The sequence below is a fragment of the Mastomys coucha genome, unplaced genomic scaffold (genome assembly GCF_008632895.1).
Source record: "Mastomys coucha isolate ucsf_1 unplaced genomic scaffold, UCSF_Mcou_1 pScaffold13, whole genome shotgun sequence".
Taxonomy (NCBI): Eukaryota; Metazoa; Chordata; class Mammalia; order Rodentia; family Muridae; genus Mastomys; species Mastomys coucha.
In genome coordinates this window covers 79,117,172-79,129,192 of record NW_022196895.1, presented here as the reverse complement: position 1 = coordinate 79,129,192, position 12,021 = coordinate 79,117,172, and positions in this window count along the sequence as shown.

The window sequence follows — 12,021 nt, the reverse complement described above, 5'->3', positions numbered from 1 at the left end:
TACACCTGTGTTGCCCCTCCCCACCACACACCTGTGTTCCCCTTCCCCACACACCTGTGTTCCCCCTCCCCACACACACCTGTGTCCCCCTCCCTCACACACACCTGTGTTTCCTTCCTCACCACACACCTGTATTTATGGCATCTGATTCTTCCTGCCTATTCTCCCTGGTTCTGTTTTTTGCCTTAGCTTCAAGAGCCAAGTCTAGTTTATTTCCTTCTATGTAGTTTATACCAAGATTTTGAGCCTGTTGAGGGAGATTGCTTTTATTATTATTAATTTGAAAAGCATCTCATTCTGTAATATTTCAAATTTAGAATTCTATTTAAAAGCAAAATGAAAATAAGAGAGAAATGCAGTCTGTGCGCCTCAAGTTCAGATGAGTCTCAGCCGCATTCCATAGATTATTCTGGTTCAGTTTTAACAAAATATAGCATTAAATCACTCTAATGAGCTGTTTCTTGCCCACCTCTCAGCACAAGGTCAATAGGTACGTGACAAGCCCTTTCTGAGATCTTCACTGTCTCACATCAGAGATGCCAATGAAAGGTCCTGGTGGTTTTCCATAGCAGAAGGCAGGACAGGGTGATCCAGAGGGAAACAAGCAAGTCATTTGTCATTCATCGAGGAGATGGGCTCCAGAAACTGGTAGCTTTGGGCAGTAGGTACAGATCTCAACCACAAGTGGAGTTCGCCACCCCTTCCTTCTGCTCTCATGGGTACTGCCTTCATGATTCCAGGGAAAGAAAACCCTGAAATTAGCATACACATTTAAAATGTGTCATTAAATGAATTGTGCTTTTTTTTTTTTAAAGAGCAACAGCTGTTTTGTTTTTTTTTTTTAATTAATAAGAGATACACATACAGGACACTCACAAGATCTCACAGTATGCATTGCATCCCCTATGACAGATCAGTGACTCTCTTGCAGTGTGTGATGAATACGGACAGCAAGGTGAAAGTAACCAGGTATCTGAACGTGACTGGCTTAGAGTTACGGTGTGAAATGCTAATTATACAGGACCAGCTTCTGTTCCGGCTTCCAATTAGGGGTCTGAACACCTTCCTCAGTACTTTACACCGTTGTTAGCATGGTTAATTATTTATCTTGCATGTACTTTCTGTGAGAGCTGGTATTCGGGTGATTGGTAAGTAGCTAGACTCCAATCTAACACTGGGTGGACCAAACCAGGCTCTAGACAAGGCTCTCGGGAACACAGTCTGAGTTAACATGTCTGCAGAGGAAAGCACTGCTTTGAAAGTCTTGGTGTGGGGACCATTAGGCCACCCAGCCACCACGGAGGTACCTGCCAGCCTGTGTATCCAATTCCAAATGCTGTTGAATCTCCAGCACACCTCAGAAGGCCTCTGAGAAATGTGCCACCCAGACACAGTCATCAAATCTAACCAACATAAGCCCTCTCCTTCTGGGAGCCTATGAAGACCAGAACCTGCTCTTGCGGGGAATCTAGATTCCTAACCTGGGATTTACTGTGAATAAAGCTGAGTTACATTACCGGGCTGGTGAATTACAAGACTTTGCTGGTTCATGTTTTTGCAAAGTCTTATCTGTGGAATTCTTATTAGCATGGTTTTTTGTTTTGTTTTGTTTTGTTTTGTTTTACTTTATGGCTGCTGTCTCTTAAGGAACAACATCTGTGTATTCTGGGGTGTTCATGAGTGCACCCCAGTATAGCAGGGGAATGTATGTCTGCTCTCCATGGTCAAATCGTCGACACTGTGAAAGATGATAGAATGGAGCCAGATTGAATGGAGAGCTTTACTAACCCACGCAGTCTTGAGCAACTCCCTGGAAATGGTTTGTGGGCAAAAGTACTTTACAGCTGTCTTGGGTTCCACAGAGACATTCTAAAGCTGGAGAGGATCAACTCTGGCAGCTGTATTAAGAAAACAACAACAACAACAACAACAAAAACAGGCAAGACTCCCTTCTGCTGGCCCAGACTTCACAGTGCTTCACCTCGTCAGGCCCAGGGTGATGGCCAGCCTCAGGGCCACCTCCACTGTGCTACAGATGAGGAATGTGGGTGTCGGAGCTGGGGACGGCCCAACAAAACCTTGTCACAGGAGAATCAATCAGTTGATCACAGACCGAGCAAATGAACTAGAGTGAAGAGAACTCTCCTTGAGTACATAGGAGTGATGTCATACCTTGGACGCTACACAGTACTCTCTGAGAGCCTGGGTATCAGATCTTAAAGTCAACACGGTATGCTGCTCAGAGCCCAACAAAGCAGAGCCCTAGCAAAGAGAGTCACCTTGCACAAGGAGTGCGTCAGAACGGATGGAAGGCCTGCCTTTGTGTCTTGTGCGAAGGTTCCGCACTGCCCCGTGGAGATGTACTAAGTACATCTGGGGAAGAAGGAAGGGAGACTCCGGCGTGAAGAGAAATGGAGAGGAACGGACTGAGGGGAAGATATTTTTTATGGGGGTGTGAGTAAGACGGACTGCAGAAGTCATCTAAGCATCGGGCCCAGGAAGGAGTCCCCTGTCACCTGGCCCGAGTGCCTCCGCTGCAGACCAGGTGTGTCTTATTATGTAACCAGGCAGTAGCGCAGTCCAGCTCAGGGCTCTTGTTCGGACCACCCGTTCCCCGAGCATCCTACTGACGGTTTCACTTCCCAAGCAGCTGGTCTGCAGGGAGAGAACGTGTTGGTCAGGATGAAGCAAACATCTGGTGGGCTTGACACTTATATTACTCACTGTAAATTAATGAACTGGCACTCGGGTTTCCCGTGTCAGTCTCCTGTGAGATGTGTTAACACGAGTCAGTGCTCTGTAGCCAGAACCACTCGGAGACTGAAAAATTCAAGTCGGTCGGTCGATTGAAAGTCCCGACCTGAACCGGGCTGGAGGATCACTCAATAAAGCTTCTGGAAGCTTAAAGTTGAATGTCATCTATAATGATGAACACATAAATGGTGTCCTTTTCAAACATTGGCCTTAAAACTTTGAGGCAGTGTGTTGTGTCCCAGGCATTGGGTTGGTTATTGGGATTTTTAGGGACTGGTCTCATTACTGATTGACTCCACAGACAATGAAGAGGCGGGATGGGGACCACCAACACGCCAGAGCCTTGGCCCAGCCATGGTAGGGCAGGAAGCAGACTACAGCCCTTTCACTACTGAGAAACTACGAGGTAAGTGCTGAGGGTCTGAGAATCTGTGTCCAGTACAGGTAGGTGTGGTGACGGAGGCAGGAGACTTGCCACAGGTAAAGCCCACTCATGACATGTATAGAAATTATTTTTTAAAGGGGCAAAAGGGGTAGGGAAGGGGATCATTATACTGGAAACCAGAGACCTCCTGGCTGAGCTTCCGAAGGCACCACAGAACTGTCCCCAACTCTCATCTTCTTACTCGATGACGGTGACAATGTGACAGATGTGAGATTGTCTCACTCAAGTGAACTCACCACGAAGAACAAAGACAGGGCACAAACGAGAGAGCCAAGCTGTATGGCCTGGAACCTTCTATCGGGACACCTGGTAGGCCTGTGTGTGGTGTGAGGACATACTATAAAAGGACCCAGAACATGGGGACACAGACACGTTCTGTGTGCAACAACAAATTTTAGGAAGGGTGTAAGGAGAGGGATTTGCCAGAGCAGGCAGGCTTCTGCTCCACGGAGCATGCCTGTGCTTGCAATGCAGAGGATGTTCCCTAGGGGGTGCTGTTTTCCGCATGCCAGGTGTAAATGGCAGCCCTGGGGGCCCCCTGAGGAAGAGTGGTCGCAAGAGCACCTTCCTGGGGACATTTTGAATTACAGAGTGAGGCCCACAGGCATGGAAATAAAGGAAATAACGCATCTCCCAGGCTAACGGCTCCGTTTCCCATTTTCACATCCATTACCTTCCTTGGATTGAGTCATTCCAATTCTGACAAAAATCTCAGAAAAATTGCAAATGCGGTCGGTCGTCTCTGACTGCCAGGTGGATAGGTTTCCCGTGCTATTTAGTTTACCTCGATTGGGTTCTGGGTCCGAATTGCATACATTTTCTTTATTAGGGGTGACTGGTGAATGATGAGGGCCCATCCACTCCAGGGAGTGTGACCACGTTGGGTGCCTGCCACATCCCCGCATCACTCAGAGAGCTGTCTGTGGTGGGGAGCTGGAGGAAATCACATCCACAGATAATAACACAGTAGGGACCGTGCCTGGGGGAGGGGGGAAGGCTAATACCTGAGTCATTTGTGTGCTGCTTCCAGGAAAAACGAGGGCTTGGGAAATACAAAGGCATCTGATAATTCTGAACAGCTCATTAAGTTAACCGGCTCATTCCCAAAGAGAAAAGGCTTCCAGATCTGCATTCATATTGCTAAAGGGGAGCATCAGGAATCACTCCTGCACAGATTTTTGGCCAGCATCGGGATGCTTTTTTTTTTCCTAAAGACATTCCTTCTATTGCCTGCCGCTTGCTGCTTCATAACACTTGACAAATTCACGGTTCTTAAAAGCCCCCATAAATGTTTGGTAAATTGCTCCGTTTTATCAGGGAGTTCTCTGAGCCTTGTCCCTGAGAGTCACCATGTTTTCATTCTTCAGCCCCTGTTTATCTTTATTTTTATGCATTTTCCAAGCTGAAAGCCTGTCGTTATTAGGATCTGCGTGCTTGTCATTGCCATGACGTTATAGAAGATCCCCATCTGCAAGCTGGAAATTCCCACAGTCTGAAGATGCTCACGACTCCCAACAAACTAATAAAAAAAAAAAGAAAAAAGCCATCTCCGAAGAGATTTTAAGACACCCCAACCTTGTGTGTCGTGCCGGGAATCTATACATGCATGTGTTCGCTTCTCCGAAGTGGCTTATGCGAAGGCAAGACCCGAAGCAGGCCTGGGTTAACAGCGGAGAGAGCGAAGCCAGAGAGTTGCATTTAGAAGGAGTAATTTTGGGGTCTTCTGTGGGTGTACAGGGAGAGGCAAACGGAGAGGAGACCGGGAGGAGAAGTGAACGGTGATGGAAGGGGGAAGGGGCCGGAAGGAAGCACAGTGAGTTAGTAAAATTGCACTCGAAACTTGAAATTATAGACCTGTTTGGAATATTAATCCCCACAGCTGCAAGAAGGAGACCAGCCGATTGAAACTTGCTTGGAATACTTTCGCGGACAAGTTCTATTAAAAATGAGATAGTGTACTGTAAATACAGGCCTGTGTGTCCCGGCATTTTGTCAGAGCTCCAGTGCCTGATTCATTTCCAATAGCACAATCCACTGGATATTATACCGGGCCTGTAAGGAGCAGCCGGCACGTGTTTCCATCACTCAGAATGGCCACCTTTTTAAACATGGGCATGTAAATGAAATATCTCCTCCTGTCAAGCCCACCTCCGGCCTGGTACCCAGCAGACACTGACATGCTGCGGTCTGCAGAGGGAATCAGAGTGTATGCTAATGATGTGTATCAATCCACACGCTCACACTCAACCTTAATGCGACAAAAAGCCAGGTCAGCTGCGAGCGGCATCCACCTCAAAGAGAGAAAAAAAAAAAAGAAATCCAACTAGAAACCAATTTTCTTGAAGAGTTGCTGGCCTGTGTTTAATTTCTCCCTCGAAACTCCACTTTTTTCAGAGATTATTTAATAATTGCAGCCAGGACAGGCTGGGTGATCACACTGAGGAAAAACTTCTCCTACTCCAATCTTGCAGCCAGGCTTCCGGATGATCTCTAAAATATTTCACACTACTTGGAAAGTGTCTGGACTTCGGGGGCTGTTCATGGTTATTCAGAAGAGAATCCTCCCCAAGTGACATAGAGGGGGCATCTACTTTCAGCCAACGTAGTTATCTCGGTGCCGCCCAGGGAAATCTCTGAGCTCTTCTCTGAACTCCTCATTCATTTCCAGGATGGCCACACCTGACACTAGCGGCATCCGCATTAAATCACCCTGTGGGAGGGAGCAAGCCCTCCCCTCATAGCTGCATTGAAACAGTTTCAGCAGGCATGGCGGGTTCCTCAGCTCCACAGAGGAGATGGTAGTTGCTTAATAGAGACAACTGGTGGCTCAGCCTCCTCCCGGGAGCTCCCTGCAAAGCCTGAATTGAGAAGAGAAGCAGATTAGCATCAGGGAACCCCTAAACTATTAAGGTAGACTCTGCGCCAAAACTTGCTTCATCCCGCTCCCCACTCTCCCTAACTACTGCGGGAAGTTGTGTCTTTTGACTCTTGAGAATAAAGCCCCGGAGCACCACATCTTATCTGACTAGTGTGCCACTGCTTCTCTTTATGTGACAGTTCAGGGGGCTCTGTTAGAGATGGGGCAAGAGACGAGCATTTCCAGACATGGGAGGAGGACACAACCACAGCTAGAGAGCATGTGAGAGCTACCTCCAAGCACGTGAGTCTGAGATGGCCCTGTAAAAATAGAACGTGGTAAAGAAAATTAAGTGTAGCTAGGAACATCGGAACATCGGGTGAAAGGTCACAAGGCATATGCGTCTGCTCTACAGACTGCTTTTGGGGGCTCTGGGTCCTTGTGCGCATGCCCAGTACATACATACGGGTAAGAGAGCATTAATACCAGATATGGGGGAAATGTAAGTTATCTAGGGAAGTCATCTTTAGTGTTGTGTATCTCCCGGTAATAGTTCCTGCTCACAAACCCTGGCAACTCTCTTCCTCAGCTGTTAGAGAGCTCTCACCACAGAGGCAGCATCTACCACAGGGCAAGGAGTATGTGATCACGTGGCCTTGCGATTACGGGATACCGGTCATATCCTGTGTAAGTCCTTGGACACTTGGCAGAGTTATTACTGGGTTGTAAATCCAGGATTTTAACACTTACAAAGTCCAGTGAACTGCTAAAGCCCAAGTATGGTTTCAGGGAAAGACAGCAATGAAGCTGTTCGGGAATTGCCTCTGGTCCTGATGAGTCAGAGGTGGGTTCTAGAGCCTGTACTTCCACCTGGGGCTTTGGCCTCCGGGGCTGGACAGGGACTGTCTGGAGCCCGCCCCATCCATACTCAGTTACCAACTGCAGGTGTTCAAATGATAGATCACAAAGAGATGTGTCCATGTTCTGACTCCTAGAACTTATAAATGTAAAATGAGGCCTTTATGTAGAAAAGGAACCTTGCAGGTCAAAATCAACAGAGTCACTGGAAAGGACCATCTGAGAGGCCCTAAATCCAGTGATAAGGATCCTTGAAAGACAAAGACAAAGCGGGATTTGAGTAGAGAAGAGACCACAGTATAACAGGAGCACAGAGTGCAATAACGCGGCCCAAGCCCAGATGGCTTAGAGCCCCAGAAGCCGAAATAGTCAGGACACGCGCTTCCCTGGACCCTCTAGAGAAGCACAGCCTGCCGGAGGCTTCACTATGGCCTTCTGGTCTCAGAGTGGGACCAGTGATGCCTGCTGTCCCCAGCCTCACAGCCTGTGGGAAGGAGTGCTCACACCCCCAGGAGACCGACACCCCACTAGCTGTCTCAGGGGTCTTACCTCATACCAACGATAACTCATGCCATGAAAACTCTATAACTCCGTAGACACTGCCCAGCTCCAGTTAGCCAAAACCGCCCATCAGAGTGAAGAGTCACATATGACATACCTCCTGCAGTCCAGGAATTCCCAGGGACCTCTGAGCTTGTGTCCTGGGACATGTCTAGGTCTCAGGGCTGAGACTTGGATATCTCCCCAATTCATTGCTTGACCCCACCCCCACCCCAGCCACCAGTGATGCTATTGGGATATGCTTAGGGTGTGTGCGTGGATCTATGAAAGAAGCCTCAGCCACATTCTGCCTCTTCCTGACACCTGACACTCCATAAAGACGTGGTGAACAATGCACACCTGTGAGCCAAGAACGCCTGGCCCCTTCCACACTGACTAGGCCAATATCTTGTTTCTTCTCTCTCTCTCTCTCTCTCTCTCTCTCTCTCTCTCTCTCTCTCTCTCTCTCTCTCTCTCTCTCTCTCTCTCTCTCTCTCTCTCTCTCTCTCTCTCTCTCTCTCTCTCTCTCTCTCTCTCTCTCTCTCTCTGTGTGCGTGTGTGTCTGTGTATGTATGTGTGTGTATAGTGTATGTGTGTCTGTATGTGTGCAGTGTATGTGTGCATAGTATATGTGTATATGTATGTATGTATGTGTGTGTGTAGTGTATGTATGTGTCTGCTGTTTATGTGTAGTGTGTGTGTATTGTATGTGTGTGTATGCAGTGTGTGTGTCTGTAGTGTGTGTGTGTTTCAGTGTAGTCACACACCCCCACTCTGTATTTATAGAGGTCAGAGACAACCTCAAGCACTGGCCTTTGCCTTCTAGGTTGTTTGATCCACGGGCTGTTATTCTGCCTCTGTTTATGCCAGGCTACATGTTCAAGATATCTGTAAATCCTCTTGTGTCCACCTACCCTCTCTTCATATAAACATGGGGCTTACAGCCGTGAGCTACCACACGCACCTTTTCACGGGTTCTGGCATCCAAACTCAGGTCCCCGGATTTGTACCACAAGGACTTTACGCACTGAGCCCTCCCCTAGCCCCGTTTAGGATGTTTTCTTATTAAAGCCCCCAAATGACTAAGATACTGATGTACACTGGTTAGGTCCCACCTCCTCCCCAGATTGGCAGTGGCACTGACAATGTCCAAAATGACAGTGTGAGCTCAGCTCCAGTCAGACTCTCACAGTAAACAGAAAGATTGTGGGTGGATAGACAAAAGCTTCACTCAGCATCTGTCTGTCAGAAAGAGCCTTGCTTCTCTTCCCTCCCCTACATCTGACAAGTGAAGCACCTAGCTCCCCATTAGCACGCACTTGTAACATTAGAAGGCCTCATCCCAGCTCCCGGGCTGTGCTAGCCTGCTCATGTCTCCCCACCCTGCAACTAGCAGCTCTCTTTAAAACAAGTAAAGCTTTTCACCACGTTCAGCTTTCTTCTCTGCTTCCCAAGATGCCGTGGCCACGTTGGATGCCCCAAATGCTTTCGACTCTCTCTGGCCCCCAGAGTTAGCCAGGGCAGTGCTGAATACACACACATACACAGCCTTCCTCTTTCCACACATGGAGCCATCTTGCTTGGTGGCTTCATTATGACTCATTTACAGTGCCTAATTTTTATTCCCAAATAAGAAATATTAATTTTGCAGTCCATATTTCTGTTTTGCAGGTATCCTATACGTGCATGTCTTTAGTCACTTTCTATTCCTTTAACAAAACTCCATGACCAAGGCATCTTGGAAATAAGGACTTGTTTCTCCAGTCCTAAGGGGTCATTTTCCTCCAAGCCATCACATTCCATTCACTGGCATCTTTAAGCCTGCGGACATCTCAAAATGCAAAATGTACTTAGTCAAACTTTCAAAGTCCCTATAGCCTTTCAGGCTCAATGCAGTTTAAAAGTCCGAAGTCTCTTCAGAGATTTTGAGATTGTATCTTAATTATGACATTTTCCCCTTTTCTCTCCTCTCTCCAAAACCTCCTACATACCCCTCCCCACTCTCCCCCAAATTCATGGTCTCTTCTTTTTAATCAATTATTATATGTACATATGCATCTTTGTATACATATATGTGCCCAAACAGAACCTGTTGAGTCCATAAAATGTTACTTGTGTGTGTTTTCAGGGCTGGCACTTTAGCACTGGGCAGCCAATCGGCCTGCCCATCTGAGGTGGGTCACTTTTCCCACTCCTGGCTGCGCTCAGTTGAAATCTTTTGTTGATTTGGGTTTTGTATGTTTCTGGTTCTGAGACAGGATCTCTTTACACAGCCCTAGCTGTCCTGTAACTCACCATGTTGAACAGGATAACCTTGATCTCACAGAGCCCACCTGTCTCTGCCTTGCAAGTTAAAGGCATGAGACATGGCTTCCAGCACAAGGGAACCTCTTAAATGTAAACCCCTGTAAAATGAAACTCAAAAAGGAAATCACATACTTCAACGTGCAATGGTATGGCATATGCATTACCATTCCGAAGGAGAAAATGGGGGCATAGTGAACACCAAAGCAAGACTCAAACCCACCAGGGCAAACTCTAAACCCATGTCTGATGTCAAAGACCTTAGATGGCCCCAACCTTCGAGGTTTTCTGCCTACAACAATCTAGAAGCACAGACGATGCATCATTCCATATGTTAGTTCAAACAAAGGTGGGTCAGCAATGCTGATTGATGGCCCTCCTAAGAAAAACATGAAATAGCCACAACCAGAGAGAAATGAACTGTCCTTGATGCGCTGATCCATAAAGACATAAAACAAATATGTGTGTGGAGCCCCCCACAGCACCAAACACATATTCTCACAAAGCCAGGAAGAGCCACACACCTTGTCCAGATCTGTGTCCTGTCCTCAGATGTATTCTTATCTTGCATAGTAACAAATGCTGAAAGGATCCAAGCATGAGCCCAGGGCTCTCGGTGGTCTGCAGGTCTAGTAGCTCAGCTTGTCATCCTTGCTCATAGCATAGGGGCAAGGCAGCTTCCACCGAGGGCTGTTTGTGAAGGTGAAATGGACAGCAGAGATAGACGCCATGAAGGCTCCTACACAAAGCCAGGCTCCACTGGCGTTCCTGGACTAAACCCCCTCTCTGGGGACTCAGGTCTCAATGTTATTGAAATTCAATCTTTGAATTTCTAACATTTTGGTAGTTGTGGAATTGTATCTGTTTTGGATTTGTAATGTTTAACATTTCTTGGAGTTTCTTTTGGATTTCATTCAACTGTATACTCCTGTTTCTTTTAATTGAGGTGAAATTTACATAATATAAAATGAGTCATTTCAATGTGAATAATTTGATGATATATAACACTTTCACAATATCACACACCTCTTCCACACACCAGTTCCAAAACATTTTTATTTCCCCAGAAGGAAATCCTATACCCATGAATCAGATACTCTGCAATCCCTGTGACCATGATCCCCCTGGGAACCACAGATTTCCTTCCTGTCCCTAAGTCTCTAACAGCACATCCCGCACATGTCACTGCATGGACTCTTAGAATGTGAAGCTATTTTGTATCTAGTTTCTGGTAAACAGAATACTGTTTCCAGGGTTCATCTATGTTGTAGCATGTGCCAGCCATAGGTTTATCCATTTTATGACTAAATACTATTTCATTATGTATATATTGCAGAATTTGTTCACTTAGTATTGACAAGCACTTGATAGACAGTTTTGCCAATCGTGAACAACGCATTACAAATACACATATCTGTGCTTTCAATTCTCTAACCTCCAAGTGGAATTGGCCAGTTCATACACTGGCATGTGTTGAGTTGACAAAGTATGAAGTTGCTGAGGGTTTCCTGCTGGCTGCACTATTTACATTCCCTCCACAGGTAGCCTGTGACCTTCAAACTGGATTGTTTGATGACAGACCATCTCCCTGTGCTGGCTGACACTCGAATGAATCCCCTCTAGAGAAATACACATCCAAATCCTTTGCCTATTTCATCTGTTATGGGCAGGTAAATGAATATTGTTCACATGTCAACAGAAAAATAGTCATTGTTCATATAATCAACATGCAAATCCTTTGTCAAACACATGATTTACAAGTGTTTCCCCTTGTCTCCTAGGGACTTTAAATTTTTCTTATTTGATTAAAATCTCACACATTAAGCATGACTCGAAGCTTACACAGCATTGGGAGAAAAGCTACTCTTAGGAAGTCTTGAGACTGCTTCCTAAGTCATATGTCAAGCCTTGGATTCCTCACATTCACAGGTGGGAGACTGGAATAGATGGGAAATTACTCAGGAAAAACAGATTAGAAAGTCAGAGTAGCTGTAAAGAGTTTCCTGGGATTAAATTCTAGCTCACCTTACTTAATGTGTAAGTCTTGACTGATTTGAGGACTCCTGTCATTGTGTGTGTGTGTGAGTGTGTGTGCGTGTTCTTAATGGGATCAATCATAGTACACACCTCTCAGGTCTGTCATGAGGGCCACAGAGATACTGCCGGTTAACAGGTATACTGAGAACACTAGCTATCCATAATACGTTTGATTGTGAAGTCTCTTTTAAAAAACTACACACAGGACAGCATGTCTATAGCCTCG